The sequence below is a fragment of the Schistocerca nitens genome, chromosome 2, assembly GCF_023898315.1.
Source record: "Schistocerca nitens isolate TAMUIC-IGC-003100 chromosome 2, iqSchNite1.1, whole genome shotgun sequence".
Taxonomy (NCBI): domain Eukaryota; kingdom Metazoa; phylum Arthropoda; class Insecta; order Orthoptera; family Acrididae; genus Schistocerca; species Schistocerca nitens.
In genome coordinates, this window is record NC_064615.1 from 306679920 (window position 1) to 306694402 (window position 14483).

Below are 14483 nucleotides of genomic sequence, written 5' to 3' on the forward strand. Positions count from 1 at the left end.
TTCCTGGGGTGGTGCAGAAATATCCTACTAAATTTACTCTCTAATAACAGTATTTTGCTATTTCGATAAACATCTCGAATGGTTGCACATAAGCGGTGACATAAAGGAAGAAAATTCATGTTTTTGAGTCCAGAAAGCTCTATGCAACAGAAACTGCAGATCATTTTGCCATTTTCATTGCGAAATTGCCGGCTTATTCATGTCTGGGGTAATAATAGAGGGCTGTCTGGGTTGTCTGCTAGCGTAGTGAAAGAAAGGTCTGCTTTGTTTTCGGTTCTAATCTCGATGGAGGCAGGTAGAATATCAGTAAAGCAATTTTAAGAAATTCTCGCTCCCCCAATACTTTTTATCGCTACCTTTATTCTGTACTGGCGCTCTGTGCATGTCAATATGACACTCTTGTAGAATTTCATACATGTTACTGCCTACTTTTTCCGCTTCTGTCAATAATGGAATTGACTTAAGTGTGGCACTGAATGATTTTTAACTGAATTTCGTTATGAATCTTTACGCATTGCTAAATTTGCACACTTTCATGGTAGGTCAGCAACGGTAATCCAGTATGACTGGTCTGAACGTTGACACAGACCGTTTCGCGGCCGAAAGCGGATAATATTTTGCTAATTCGTAACGATCCGGGGTTCTTTGTCTTACTAAAACAGTTATGTTATCTCGATAAGTTGAAATTCATTTTTATTGGTACAGTTCATACCAATTAGCGTTTCTTCTTTCATTCTGTCTTATATTTACGTGTTGTATTTAACACACTAATCAGCATTAATATAGTGTTAAAAATTATTGAAAACAGCCTAAAAAAGTTCAGATAGTTTGTCAATTTCACGCCTGTGCATAGTATGTTGGTAGCACTTCGTCGCCTTGCCGGTTATGCTGTGTAGCAGACTTTAAAGCCGTGCGGATCAGCATAACGAAAAGGCGAGGGGTCTCGCTCGTTTTGTCCACGACTGTACATGGAGAAGTAAGAACAAAACATCATAACCAACAAGGACGTCACCTTGGCCCACGTGCATTTCTTTTAATTTTTCAATTAAATGATATGAATTTTTTATATCACTATCAGTTCCACCAATATCGAGTTGCATCATTGAGGCAATTTCTGTCAAATGTTTGCTGTCATAAAAGATGAATAATATTTTGAATACCAACAATTATAAATAAAAAAGCTTCAGAAAGATCGGACTACGAACATTTTATAAATCACTAATCGATTGGTGGAAGTGTCGTCAATCTCCTCTGACGATAACAAGCTGCTCTGCAAAATGGGAGCGCATCGCCTTCGCCCAGGCCCTATGGGTTACTCATGGTCTACTGTGAGTGCTACAGGGTCTCCCATCCATGCATTGGCTAGACACCTTGCCTATGTCGATGTCACTTTCGTAGTATGGACACACGGTACAGAGGAGCTGAATGCTTTCCTGATACATCTCGACAGTGTCAGTCCAAGAAACAATTTACTATGAAGACGGAGAATAAGGGGCCAACTGAATTTCTTCAACGTATCTCTCAGCAAGTGAGGGGACGGGACATTGGGCATCGAGTATACAGAAAAGCCATGGTTACTGGCCGTTACCTGCATTAATAGTCTAACCACCGCCCTGGACAAAAAGGAGGAGTGTTTAAAACCTTCGTAGATAGGCCACACAAATTTTGTGAAGTATGTTACTTTAAAAATGAGCTCTAACGGCTACGGTCGACATTCAAAAAGGATTCTTGTTCTATCAAGAAGATAGATACAGCACTTCGCAATAGGGAGAGAATCAGGATCGTTCACGAACGACGGTCCCCAAAGGAGATGTTTTCGTTCCGTTCATCAGTATTCTTACAGATAGCATTGAGAAAGTGTTGAGCTAGGACGGTATGGAAACTACCTGTAGACCCACCAGGAAGATAAAAGAATGTTTAAGGTCGGCAAAAGATATACAATGCCCTTTGGCTACACCAGGTGCATGTAAAATTCTCCTGATGCCTTATCACTACTAATCGATTGTAGTTGCTTTTCTATTCCGCAATCGGTTATCTCTGTATCTACTATTCCGAAGTTCGTACGACGATTGAAACGAGGGACCGTGTTACGATCTGAAACAGTTTCGGCAGACCGAATTCAGTAGCTAGACTTCTGTCATTTTCCATTTTGGTGTGATTATGGTCACTGAGTAAATGAGTAGACGATTTAGAGCCGCTTACCGATTTTAAGTAAGATCAAAGCCTGTTACGATTTTAGTCAGATAGGTTGACCAGATTTTCCTTCCAAAGTCAGTGATCGCTTCTCTCATTGCTTTCCTTGTTCTCATTTTTGCTTCATTCGGCTTTATTTGATATCTAGGTTTTGACTTCTCTCGAATCTCTGATGAAGCTCTCTTTGTTGTAGCAATTTTCAGGCACGTTTATTAAACCATGACGGACAGTTGCCATCCCATATGACCTTGCTCAGAACGTACTTGTCTAATGCATACTGAACGACTCTTTTGAATTTTTTCCATTTGTGCCCCACCTCATCTTGCCCAGCCCACAAAATATGATACTGACTTCACAGACACTTTGCGATTTGTGTTCTGTCATTCTTGCTAAGCGAAAATGTATTCCTACGTTTCTTGACTGTCCTTTGTCTGAAACGTAATCATACCCTTATGATCACTGATATCTTGCTCTATGTTAGCTGTTTCGTAAGTCCATTTCTGTCTGTTGCTAAGAGGTCTAAGATGTTACTATTCTTATTGCTTCTCCAGGTATCTGCTCTAAGTAATTTTTAAGACAAACAACTCAGAACTATGTCACACGAATCTGACACGACTTTTCATAGAATAGTGCGAAAAGAAGCAGTTGACCCCAAATAATGAAAAATGTGAGTGCTAATAGGTATCCGTTAATTTTAGGTTACAAGATAAGTCACAGAAATCTAAAGGCTGTGAACCCAGCTTAATAGGTAGGCATTACAGTTACGAACAACTTAAATTCGAATGATCACATAGATAATGTTTGTGGGAAGGCGAACAAAAGACTTAGTTTTATTGACGAAACACTTGGAAGATGAAACATGTCTGCTAAAGAGACTAGGTACACCACGCTAGTCCATCCTTTGTAGGAGTATTGGGGAACTGTACGGAATACTTACAAGATTGGATTGATGGAGAACACCGGAAAAATTGAGTGAAGAGCTGCTCGTTTTCTGTTATTGTGCAGTATGGGAGAAAGTGCCTCGGGTATGAAACGAGAGCTGGGAGACAGTCGTTAAAACAAAGGCGTTTATCGTTGCGGCGAGATCTTCTCCAAAGCTCTCCTCCGAATGCGAAAATATTTTGTTCACATCTATATACTGATCAGCCAGAACATTATGACCACTAATCTGCTATCGATATAAACCCGTCTAGGCGATAGCAGAGTCATCTGCCGAGGAATGACTGCTAGTCAGACACACGCACGGTGCATAAAGCATCAGTGAACGTGCTGTCCATGTGTGGAATGAGAATGCGCGCAAACTATTTCAGTTCGATGGGGTGGGGGGGCAATGTGATGACCCGGAGATTAGACACGAGAATTTTGGAAACGGCACTACTTGTCGGGTGATGGAATGTGGTGAGTGTATTCAACACGTGGGAAAACCAAGGTTAAACCACGTCCAGACTTCATGGGGTTGGGCGACCACCCCTCATTACAGTTGTCAGACGTCGTAGACTTGGGAGACTGGTTAAACTGAACAGGTGGCGAACTGCGGCGGAACTGCCATCAGATTTTAACAACGGAAAGAATACAAGTGCCTCTGAACACACAGTGCACCGAACACTCTTAACGATGTGCCTCCGCAACCGACGACCCAAGCATGTGCCAATGCCATCACCACGACATCGGCCACTACAACTTAAATGGTCACGTGACCATCGTCACTGGACGTTGGCGTAGTGGCAGACCGCTACACGGTCTGAAGGATCCCGATACCTTCTTCATCATGCCGATGGGAGGGCACGAATCTATCGTCTCCCAGGGGAAACAGCTCTTTGCCACCTGTACAGTGAGACGGAGACAACACCGCGGCGGCTCCATTATACTCTGTAGAACGTTCACATGGGCGTTCATGGGTCCAGTGGGGCTCGTGCGAGGCACCATGACGGCCAAGGAGTATCGTACACTGGCTGCAGACCACGTACGTCCCTTCATGACGATCGTGTTTCCCAATGTCAGTGGCATTTTTCAACAAGATAATGTGCCATGCCACAAGGCCTGTAATGTGATGGAATAGTTCGATGAACTCAGTGGCGAGTTCCAGTTGATATGCTGACCCCTCAACTCGTCAGATCGGAACCCGGTCGAACACACCTGGGATATGATTGAATATGACGTCAGAGGTCATCGCCCCCTTCCCTGGAAGTTACGGCAATTAGATGACTTGTAACCTACCCCGTGGTTTTTGATTAGTAATCGAAACGTCCTTGGTCCCGGTTTCAAAACCCGCCAGTACATAACTTTTGGTTAACAATCAGCATCGGCTGCCGAAGACTTCCGGCATAAGAAGTCGCCCTCATTGTGCCAACGGCCTTGTCCAAAGAGAGCGAAGGAGCGGACAGAGGTTCAGGGCACTCTCTTGTCCTTGGGGTGGAAAAATGTCCCTAAAGGCGTAAGAATTAGCAATAATCGACGACATGAGGACGCAGAGGGCAATGGAAACCACTACATTAAAGACACATTACAATTATCCAGAGGAAATGTGGCCTGTAATCGAAAAAAAAAAAAACAAGTTATGATAATTTCTCCATTGGCAAGAAATTCCGGAATAGTTCCGCATCCGACCTCCGGGAGGGAACTGCCAAGGGGGAGGTGACCATGAGAAAAAGACTGAATAACCAACGAAAAGATAACGTTCTATGAGTCGGGGCGTGGAATGTCAGAAACTTGAACGTGTTGGGGAAGCTAGAAAATCTGAAAAGGGAAGTGCAAAGGCTCAGTCTAGATATAGTAAGGGTCAGTGATGTGTGATGGAAAGGATTCCTGGTCAGAAAATGGTGTAACGGGCGTAGGATTCTTTATGAATAAGAAGGTAGGGCAGAGAGTGTATTACTGTGAACAGTGCAGTGATAGGGTTGTTCTTATCACAATCGACAGCAAACAAACACTGATAACGATAGTTCAGGTATACCTGAGGACGTTGCAAGCTTAAGGTGAAGAGATAGAGAAAGTACATATGGATATTGAAAGAGTAATACTAAAAGGGAGATGAAAATGTAATAGTCATGGGGACTGGAACACAGCTGTAGGGGAAGGAGTAGACGAAAAGGCTATAGGGGAATGTGGGCTTGGGATAAGGAATGAGAGAGAAGAAAAGCTAATTGTGTTCTGTAATGAATTTCAGCTAATAATAGCGAATAGTCAGTTCAAGAGTCACAAGAAGAGGAGGTATATTTGGAATAGACCGGGTGTCATGGGAAGATTTCAATTAGATTACATCATGGTCGGGCAGAGATTTCCTAAATTAAATACTGGATTGTAAGGCGTACCCAGGAGCAAATACAGAAGAGCCAAAAGGGAACAATAAAAGAGTGGATGACCAAGAATTAAGTACTCGGATTAAAAAGTATGTAGGATGCGGATGTAGTCTTTCGCCCCTGCTGTACAATCTGTATATCGAAGAAGGAATGATGGAAATAGAAGAATGGTTCAGGAGTGGGATTAAAATTCTAAGTGAAAGGATATCAGTGATACGATTCGCTGATGACATTGCCACTCTGTGTGAAAGTGATTGCTGACATGCTGAATGGTGTGAACATTCTAATAAGTGCAGAATATGGACTGAGAGCAAATCGAAGAAACACGAATGTAATGAGGAGTATCTGAAATGAGAAGAGCGAGAAACTTAACAACAGGACTGATGGTCAAGAAGTAGATGAAGTTAAGGAATTCTGCTACCTAGGCAGCAAAATTACCAATGACGGACGGGGCAAGGAGGACATCGAAAGCAGACTAGCACTGGCGAAAATGACATTCCTGGCCAAGAGAAGTCCACTAGTATAAAACACAGGCTTAATTTGAGGAAGAAATTTCTGCTGATGTACATTTGGAACACTGCATTGTATGGTAGTGAAAAATGGACGGTGGGCAAAGCGGAACATAAGAGAATCAAAGCATGTGAGATGTGGTGCTACAGACGAATGGTGAAAAGTAGGTGGACTGCTGAGGTAAGAATGAGGAGGTTCTGCGCAGAATCAGAGAGGAAAAGAAAACGTGGAAAACACTGACAAGAAGAAAAGACTGGATGATAGGACATTTGTCGAAATGAGTGAGCTATGGAGGGCAGAAACTGCAGAGGAAGACAGAGACTGGAACACATCCGGCAAATAGTTGAGCACGTAGGCTGCAAGTGCTACTCTGAGAGGAATACGTGGTGGTCCGCATCAAACCGTTAACAAGACTGAGGATTCAAAAATGAAAGATGATTCGTGTGTGCAGATGTGATGCCAACTCCCTCAAATGGTTCAAATGGCTCTAAGCACTATGGGACTTAACATCTGAGGTCATCAGTCCCCTAGATTTAGAACTAATTAAACCTAAGTAACCTAAGGACGTCACATACATCTATGCCCGAGGCAGGATTCGAACCTGCGACCGTAGCTGCAGCGCGGTTCCGGACTGAAACACCTAGAACCGCTCGGTCACAGCGGCCTGCCCAACTCCCCCCAGCGACTTACCAAAGCCCCATTGCTTCCATGCCACGACGCGTCGCCGCCGAAGGTGGACATACCGGCTGTTAGGCAGATGGTCATAATGTTCTGGCTGATCAGTGTACGTAGGGAGAATGATCATTCTATTAAAGTAAGAGAAATCAGAGCTCTCTCGGAAAAAAAATTTTGTGTTGGTTTTTTCCTGCGCACTGTTAGAGAGTAGAATGGAATAGCTATTGTGTGAATGTGGATGGATGAACCCTCTGCCAGATACTTCAATACGAATTGCAAAGCAGTGGGATGTAGATGTAGATGTAGAAACTACCAATCCGTACCCAGCACTCTTGAAGTCACTCTTTATTACATTGGCATGATCGGGAAACGTATTCATGATATTCTAGAAGTTCTCACTGAAGTGCACTACCCTTACAGCTCCTGACGCAGTTGGTCTACAAAGGCATCCGATTTAACGTTTTTGACCTACGTTCGATGCTTAACTTCAAGCTGATTTATTCATATTCGGGAACTATGACACCTCGCTAAATATTATCGATTGCTTTACAAGAACAAATACGTCAGCACCATTGCGATTAAGCTATCCTTAAGGATAAATATTTCAGTCTGAATTCAGGATTTCGTTGCTACGCATTTCTGGTTTCAACCAGCTTTCTTTTTCTAAAGCTGTTTGGATATTATAACATTTAATAAGCGATACTACTTCTGAGATTTTACCATAGACGCTCCTGGAATTTAGTAACATAATTCTAGCTTTTTTCTGTTTCCGATCTCGGGACTAGCACTCTAAGAGAATAATGTTGGTCGTGTGTCTTCGACAAGTCATCTCTGGTCCCAAGGTGGATTCCTCTAGCGCTACGTGCACGCCGCACATACTGCGTTTCCCTAGTAGCCTCTTCCTGCGTGTAATGTACGCCTGATCTATTAAGGGGAAACCTATAACTCACCGCCCGATAGCGCAGGTCGAGAAATGTGCACGCTGTGCCGTCGCAGAGTCGCCTGCGCCTCTCGTTTGGCGCTCCCAGTCTGCTCCAGACCGGAGGATCGCCATCGACGTTGCTACAGACAGAGAGGTGAGTACCTGAACCCCGCATGGCCACGCTGTCTCCACCAGGTGCTACCATCCGCCTGCAGAAACTGAGTATGACGTCAGAGGCAAAGCGGCTGGAATGTCTTCCGCTGCCTCTTCCAGCCGCGACGGCTCCAGTGCGGCTGGAGCCATATCCGATTGACGGCTAGCACCACTGCGTGCCCTGCCCTTGAACCACAGAGCGCTGCTGCGGACTGAGAAGCGTTTCTCGCCGGGCTCATATCAGGATACGCCGTGAATAATCCGCCAATGTCAAACACTACGAACTCCAATTCTCACAGGTGTATGCCTCGCGTTTCAGCAGGGAAACAAACACGTACTATCGCACCAGAGGAAATGCGTCAGAGTTTCCAGTGAGGGCTCTCCAGCATTAACCACCGTACTTTGGACCTGACGACGAATTAGACGTTTCACGGGACAGGAAGTTATCTTTTCCACTCCACTAGCTGTGGACAGAATTCAGTTCAAGTCGACAAATCTCGCTACCGGAGAAGATCAGCTAATGGAGTCAAATGTTCAGATATTTCGCAGGCAAGAGATGAAGGACACTGCTTTCGTGGCAGTTTATAGCTGCACATGGTACGACAGATATTAGCTCGCAGAAGTAATGGTGATAGCGTCACAAATACATGTAACGTGTCATGCATACTAATTACACTGAAGCGGCAAAGAAACTGGTATAGGCATGAGTATTCAAAAACAGAGATATGTAAACAGGCAGAATAAGTTGCTGCTCTTGGCAACGCCTAAACAACACAACATGATTTTGTTGCAGTTGTTAGATTGGTTGCTTCTGACATAATGGCAGGTTATCAAGATTTAAGTAAGAGTGAACCTGGTGTTATAGTCCGAGGTAGCGAAAAAGTGGAGATTTTCCTGTACACTATTTCACGAGCGTACCCTGAATGTCAGGAATCTGGTAAAACATAAAATCCCCCCCCCCCTCCCCATCGCTACGACCGGGAAAGATCCTGCACGAACGGGACCAACTACGTCTGAAGAGAATCGTTCAACGTGACGGAAGTGCAACCCTTCCGAAAACTGCTGCAGATTTCAACGCTGGGCCATCGACAAGTGCCAGCGTGAGAACCATTAAACGATATGGGCTTTCGAAGCCGAAGGCCCACTCATATACCCTTGATGACTGCACGATACAAAGCTTTATTCCTTGCCAGGACCCGTAAACAACGACAATGGACTGTTGAAGACTGGTCAGACGAGCCTCGTTTGTAATTGTATCGCGCAGATGGACGTGTACGGGTATACGGGTATGGAGACAACCTCGTGAGTCCATGGACCTTGCATGTCACCAGGGGGCTATTTAAGCTGGTAGAGGTTCTGTAATGGTATGGGGCATATGTAGTTGGAGTGATATGGGACCTCTGATGCGTTCAGATACGACTCTGACAGGTGACGCGTACATAAGCATCCTGTCTGATTACCTGCATCCATTCATATTCATTGTGTATTCCGACGGACATGAGCAATTCCGGCAGGACAATACTACACCCCAAAAGTACACTCTTCTGAGTTTAAACACTTTCGCTGGCCACCTAACTTTCCAGACATGAATATTATTGAGCATATCTGGGATGACTTGCAACGTGCTGCTCAGAATAGGTTCTGCACCCTCTCGTACTCTTACGGATGTATGGACAGCCCTGCAGGATTCATGGTGTAAAATCCCTCCAGCGCTACTTTTTGACATTAGTCGAGTCCATTACACGTCGTATTGCGGCGCTTCTACGTGCTCGCGAGGGACCTACACGACATTAGGTAAGTGTATCAGTTTATTTGGCTCTTCAGTGTAATTTAAATTACGTAAACGTAGCGCGGACCAATGCCATGCGCAGGATAGTCGCTGTAAGCGAAACTAGGAACCTTCATATCTGACTAAATGTCGTCAATTTATGAAAGCCGTGCAGCAAGCGAGGAAACATCCGGCTGAAGTTAGGAACAGCTCTAGTCGTAACTGCAGGAGAGCATCCGATGACAGCAACGATCATCTTTAAAAATGCAATGAGGACTGTACAAATAAAAAAGTTCTGTGAAGAGAATATCTCTTCATTAAGTTTAATTTATTCCCTCCGCAGATGACACCTTGTAAATACGTATGTACTTTGCAGCGAAGAGATTAGTATTCATGTAAGGGAGCTACGGTTTACGTGTGGAGCCCTATACGACAAATTCGTCATCATGACTCCTGTGCCAGATAAGTCTTACGGAACAGCAGAGTCCTACTTGCTCGTGGCCTTGAGTTACAAGTGATAACGGAGTTTCAACTTGACGTGCAAACTTTGCCATGTAACTCACTAATCTGTGAAGGATTTTCTGGGACGTTTCCATGACGAACAGCCGTTCCGAGGATGTTCTAGAGGCTGGCTAGGGGTTTAACCACACAACTCGATTAGTTTCGTTGTAACTAAGAATATAACAACTGAAATGCTATTTCAAATTATCTCCCATAAAATTTTCAAAAGGGCACACTGGGAGCTCTTATTTCAAGAATACTTCCTGCCGATACAATAATAGCTGGGAAGAAATTTCTGGGAATAGCTTGTAGAGCTCACGGAGAGTCTAACAAGCAATTAATGTTGCCGTTCCTAGCGGCAAGAGAGCCATACCTCCAGAATGTACTTCTCCAACTCACTAAGCTGAGAAAAAGTTTCCGCAGAGTACGAAGATCCTGGTAGAGAAGACTTCATCCGGGCCGCAGGCCAGTGCTACTTGCTTCCTACCGAGGTTTAAAAGATGCTTTGAAAACCAAATTTTACAAACTGAAAGCGACTGAAAGGGACTAATTTGTTTGCGAGCAACTCTGAATTAGTAATTTTTGAGAACATGTCTCTCTGGAGTACAGCGGTTTATTTATTATTTAAAATTGAATATAAACAGTCATAACCGCAATACGGTTGTATTTTTATTTTTATTTTTCTATACATATAAGGTGACCGGTTTCGGTCTGTTTTAGACCATCTTCAGACACACACCGTGATGGTGGATTGCGGCAGTGAACTGAGCAGGCACCATCTACCATTACGGTGTGGGTCTGAAGATGGTCTAAAGCAGACCGAAACCGGTCACCTTATATGTAATGAAAAATAAAAATACAAAATTTATTGCGTTTGTAACTGTTTATATTCATTTCTCAACTCGAAATTAATCTACGTGCCACGCTATACAAACTTGTAACACAGTACGTACAATCACCGCTGGTTCTCTCAACGAAAGTAAATAAAGGTCAGCTGAAGACTTATTCACAACATTGAGGTCACAAGCGTCAGACGTCAGGCAAGAAGAAACCTCCAGTTATGACCAGATGTTTAGTATACAATCTGGATGTTAATCCGGTTGATGATGAACCCCAGAACACCAAGGAATTAAAGTATTTGGGTATAACCATTGCTCCCTCTTCAATGAGTGTCTTGCCAAAGCAAAATTTTAGAACACATAGAAATCAGCAAAAGTTATAATCCTTAAGAAAAAGAAGGAGGACAAAGATCCTTTCGTCTTTTTTCTTTTATTTTTATCGGACTGCTCTCTACTGATACCAGTAGTAAAACATATCTGTAGATATTGACATTCCTCATATCAACTTCCTTGTAGAAGGGTTTAACGACATATTTCAATCTCTCTGGAAAAATTCTCTGAGTATGTGACGCATTACATATTTCAGAAAAGACAGCGCTTGTATGGGAAAAAGTCCTTAGTACCGTGTTGGAAACGCCGTCAAATCCAGAAGAGGTTTTATTTTCGATTGACTTCCTTTTTCAACATTTTGGTTTGATATTCTCTTGAAAGATTTGTCACTACGTTTGCTACTACATCTGCTACCAGTGATTCATCGTTACCGGCCTCTCTACTTAAATCAGCAGTGGTGTTATGCTGTGGTGTGGTCAGCTGTCCTGCCTCCCGTTTCACAGCATTCCGTATAGATTTAAGTCTCCTGCCTGTGCTAATGATTTCTAACGTAATGTGCATGTTCATTAATTTTTATGTACTTTTCTTAGTAATTTTCAGATCTAGTTTCTGTAATATACAACTACTGCAACATGTTCACTTGTTATTGACGACAGATAAATTTACCTTTGCGTTTCACAATATATTTAACTACCTCTAGTGATCGACGGTTTCTCACATGCCTGTGTAGTGTCGTTGTCTGCCTCCACAGCCGAGTGGTCGGCGCAGGTGAGTGAGATGTGGCGGACCAGGGTTCCATTGCCGGCAGTGGCAGGGAATATCTTTTCATGTGGGGCTGCAACGTGGTGCACTGAAAGATTTAATTGTTTCAAAGTAGTCAGTGTGATTGAGGAAAAAGTAATTGTTGATTGGAGAGAAAAGTTTTGGCCGAATTTTCGTAGACAGACATGAAGGGGAAAGTGGACATATAAGATATCACATCTTCTGAACAAAACTTGATAATTAAAAAAAAAAAAGAAAGCAGTGGATAAATATTTTACGAAATGATTTATCTAAAAGCAAAAACATAAAAAAATACGTGAAACGACGCCGCAAAACAGTATACTGCGTGGCCTACATAATCCACCAAAGGAATATCCTCCAGTATCCTATAAAATCGTAATTTACACACTGAACTTTACATTCTCTACCGGCACCTCAGTTATTGCACATGATCCCCAGCACGTTCAAAGGACCGCCACATGTTTTTCTAATTTAAATTACATCTTATTTTGAAAAGAATTCAGTAAATCTGTAATCCAGATAACTTCTCCCTGTTGCAGTTCTCCGAAATATTCGGTGACTGATACGATGTATTATAAATCGTCCCATTCACCATTCAAGCTCAATGTTTTCAAGTTATTAAGAGGAGCCGGTGGCAGAAATAATGAAAAATTTATACATTATTTTTATTTGCTTATTTGATAGTAAATATAATTGGGATTATTATCCCAAATTTTTTCCTTCAAATTCAAACTACAAATGGCATAAAAAAATTAAAACCCTAAGCAGTGTAATGCGCCAAGCCCGCTTTTCAATGTACCAAATGGAGGAATAATTTTATTGCAGAATTTGGTCTGTGAACCTAGAAGGCTGTGAGTTTTTGTATACATAACAGCAGTGTTGTAAAGAAGGCTGTGGAGCCATTTTCTGGTTGAATCAGTGTGGTATAGAAGGCTGCGGAGTGTTGTAAACAAGTTTTGTGCTGTTCAGTGGAATTCGAGTGACGCTTGATTTATTGTGCCATTCTTCGTGCAAGGTTGAATCTGTTGATCCTTTTTTACAATGCCTAGGCCTGGTAAAATATTTAAAAAATATAATTAGTCGCATATTTACAATATAAAACGAAAAACTGACATTGAGGTTAGGGTCAAGCCTGCAGATGCAAACATTAGATTGTCTCCATGTGCATCTAAAATAAAAGCTGGGACAGGGATTGTGTCAGAAGAAACAAATCATGACAGAAACACAGGTTTCAGAATTGTGGTTCTGGAAATGGTGGCAGAAGCACATAGAAAAGCCTACAAGTGCTCTGTTTGTGGAAGATCCTCAGAAAATGATCCAACATCGAAGCAGTGAGTGTAGCTGCGCATAGTATGCCTGCTACACTGTTGTTTTGCTTGTCGTAGACTTTAGTATTCTTCGACCATAGCCCACGGATGAGAGTTCCCTAGGCAAGTTACTTATATGTGTCTCACTTAAAGTCCTGCTGAACACACAGACCCGGGAATTTTGCATAAACTTTCTACAGCATCAATTTTTAATCGTGATTGAGTAAACATTTGATTAGATCGAGGGAATAAAGAAAAATCGACACACACAGCTTTTTCAGTACTGATAATGCTCTTGTTTTTAGTGCCACAGGTTCAAAAAAATGGTTCAAATGGCTCTGAGCACTATGGGACTCAACTGCTGAGGTCATTAGTCCCCTAGAACTTAGAACTAGTTAAACCTAACTAACCTAAGGACATCACAAACATCCATGCCCGAGGCAGGATTCGAACCTGCGACCGTAGCGGTCTTGCGGTTCCAGACTGCAGCGCCTTTAACCGCACGACCACTTCGGCCGGCAAAAAAATGGTTCAAATGGCTCTGAGCAGTATGGGACTTAACTTCTGAGGTCATGAGGCCTCTAGGACTTAGAACTACTTAAACCTAACTAACCTAAGGACATCACACACATCCATGCCCGAGGCAGGATTCGAACCTGCAACCGTAGCGGTCGCGCGGTTCCAGACTATAGCGCCTAGAGCGCCTAGAACCGCTCGGCCACTCCGGCCGGCGTCACGGGTTCTTCTAAAGGATGGAGCTACGATGATTTTGGCAGAGCAGAAGAGACATGCGTCGATGAAGCTACAAAGCGTAGAACCAAATGCGGAACTACGTACAACTTCTTCTCTTTTATTTCTGAGTGACGAACACATGTGCGCAATTTTATCCAACTCCCACCAGCACTGGTGGAGCCCCTCTGAGAGTGCGGAATTGGTCACGATTTTTATTCTTTGCCCAAGAAACACGAATCAAAGCGCGCAAATTTTACTAACGTTTCCATATGGTTTCATCAGAAACCGCACGCGCTGATAACGTTGCTCGACTAACACTTGTAAGAGCGATAACGTGCGGTGTCCGGGAAATGGCCTCGGCGTGATAGAGTCATGGTGTTTTCCTGTTGTTGTCTTATTAACGCCGTAGCTTGTACTGAATTTAGTAAATATCAACTGTAAATCAAGGATATTTGTTGCATAGCTTGTAAT

The 14483-nt window shown here is 43.0% G+C and overlaps 1 protein-coding gene across 5 annotated transcripts in view; it reads right to left on the reverse strand.

The window, feature by feature from the left end:
- The window catches only part of LOC126236071 (exostosin-3-like), a 310079-nt gene that overhangs the window by 291831 nt on the left and 3765 nt on the right, over positions 1–14483 (reverse strand). The gene's annotated exons all lie outside the window — the stretch shown is intronic.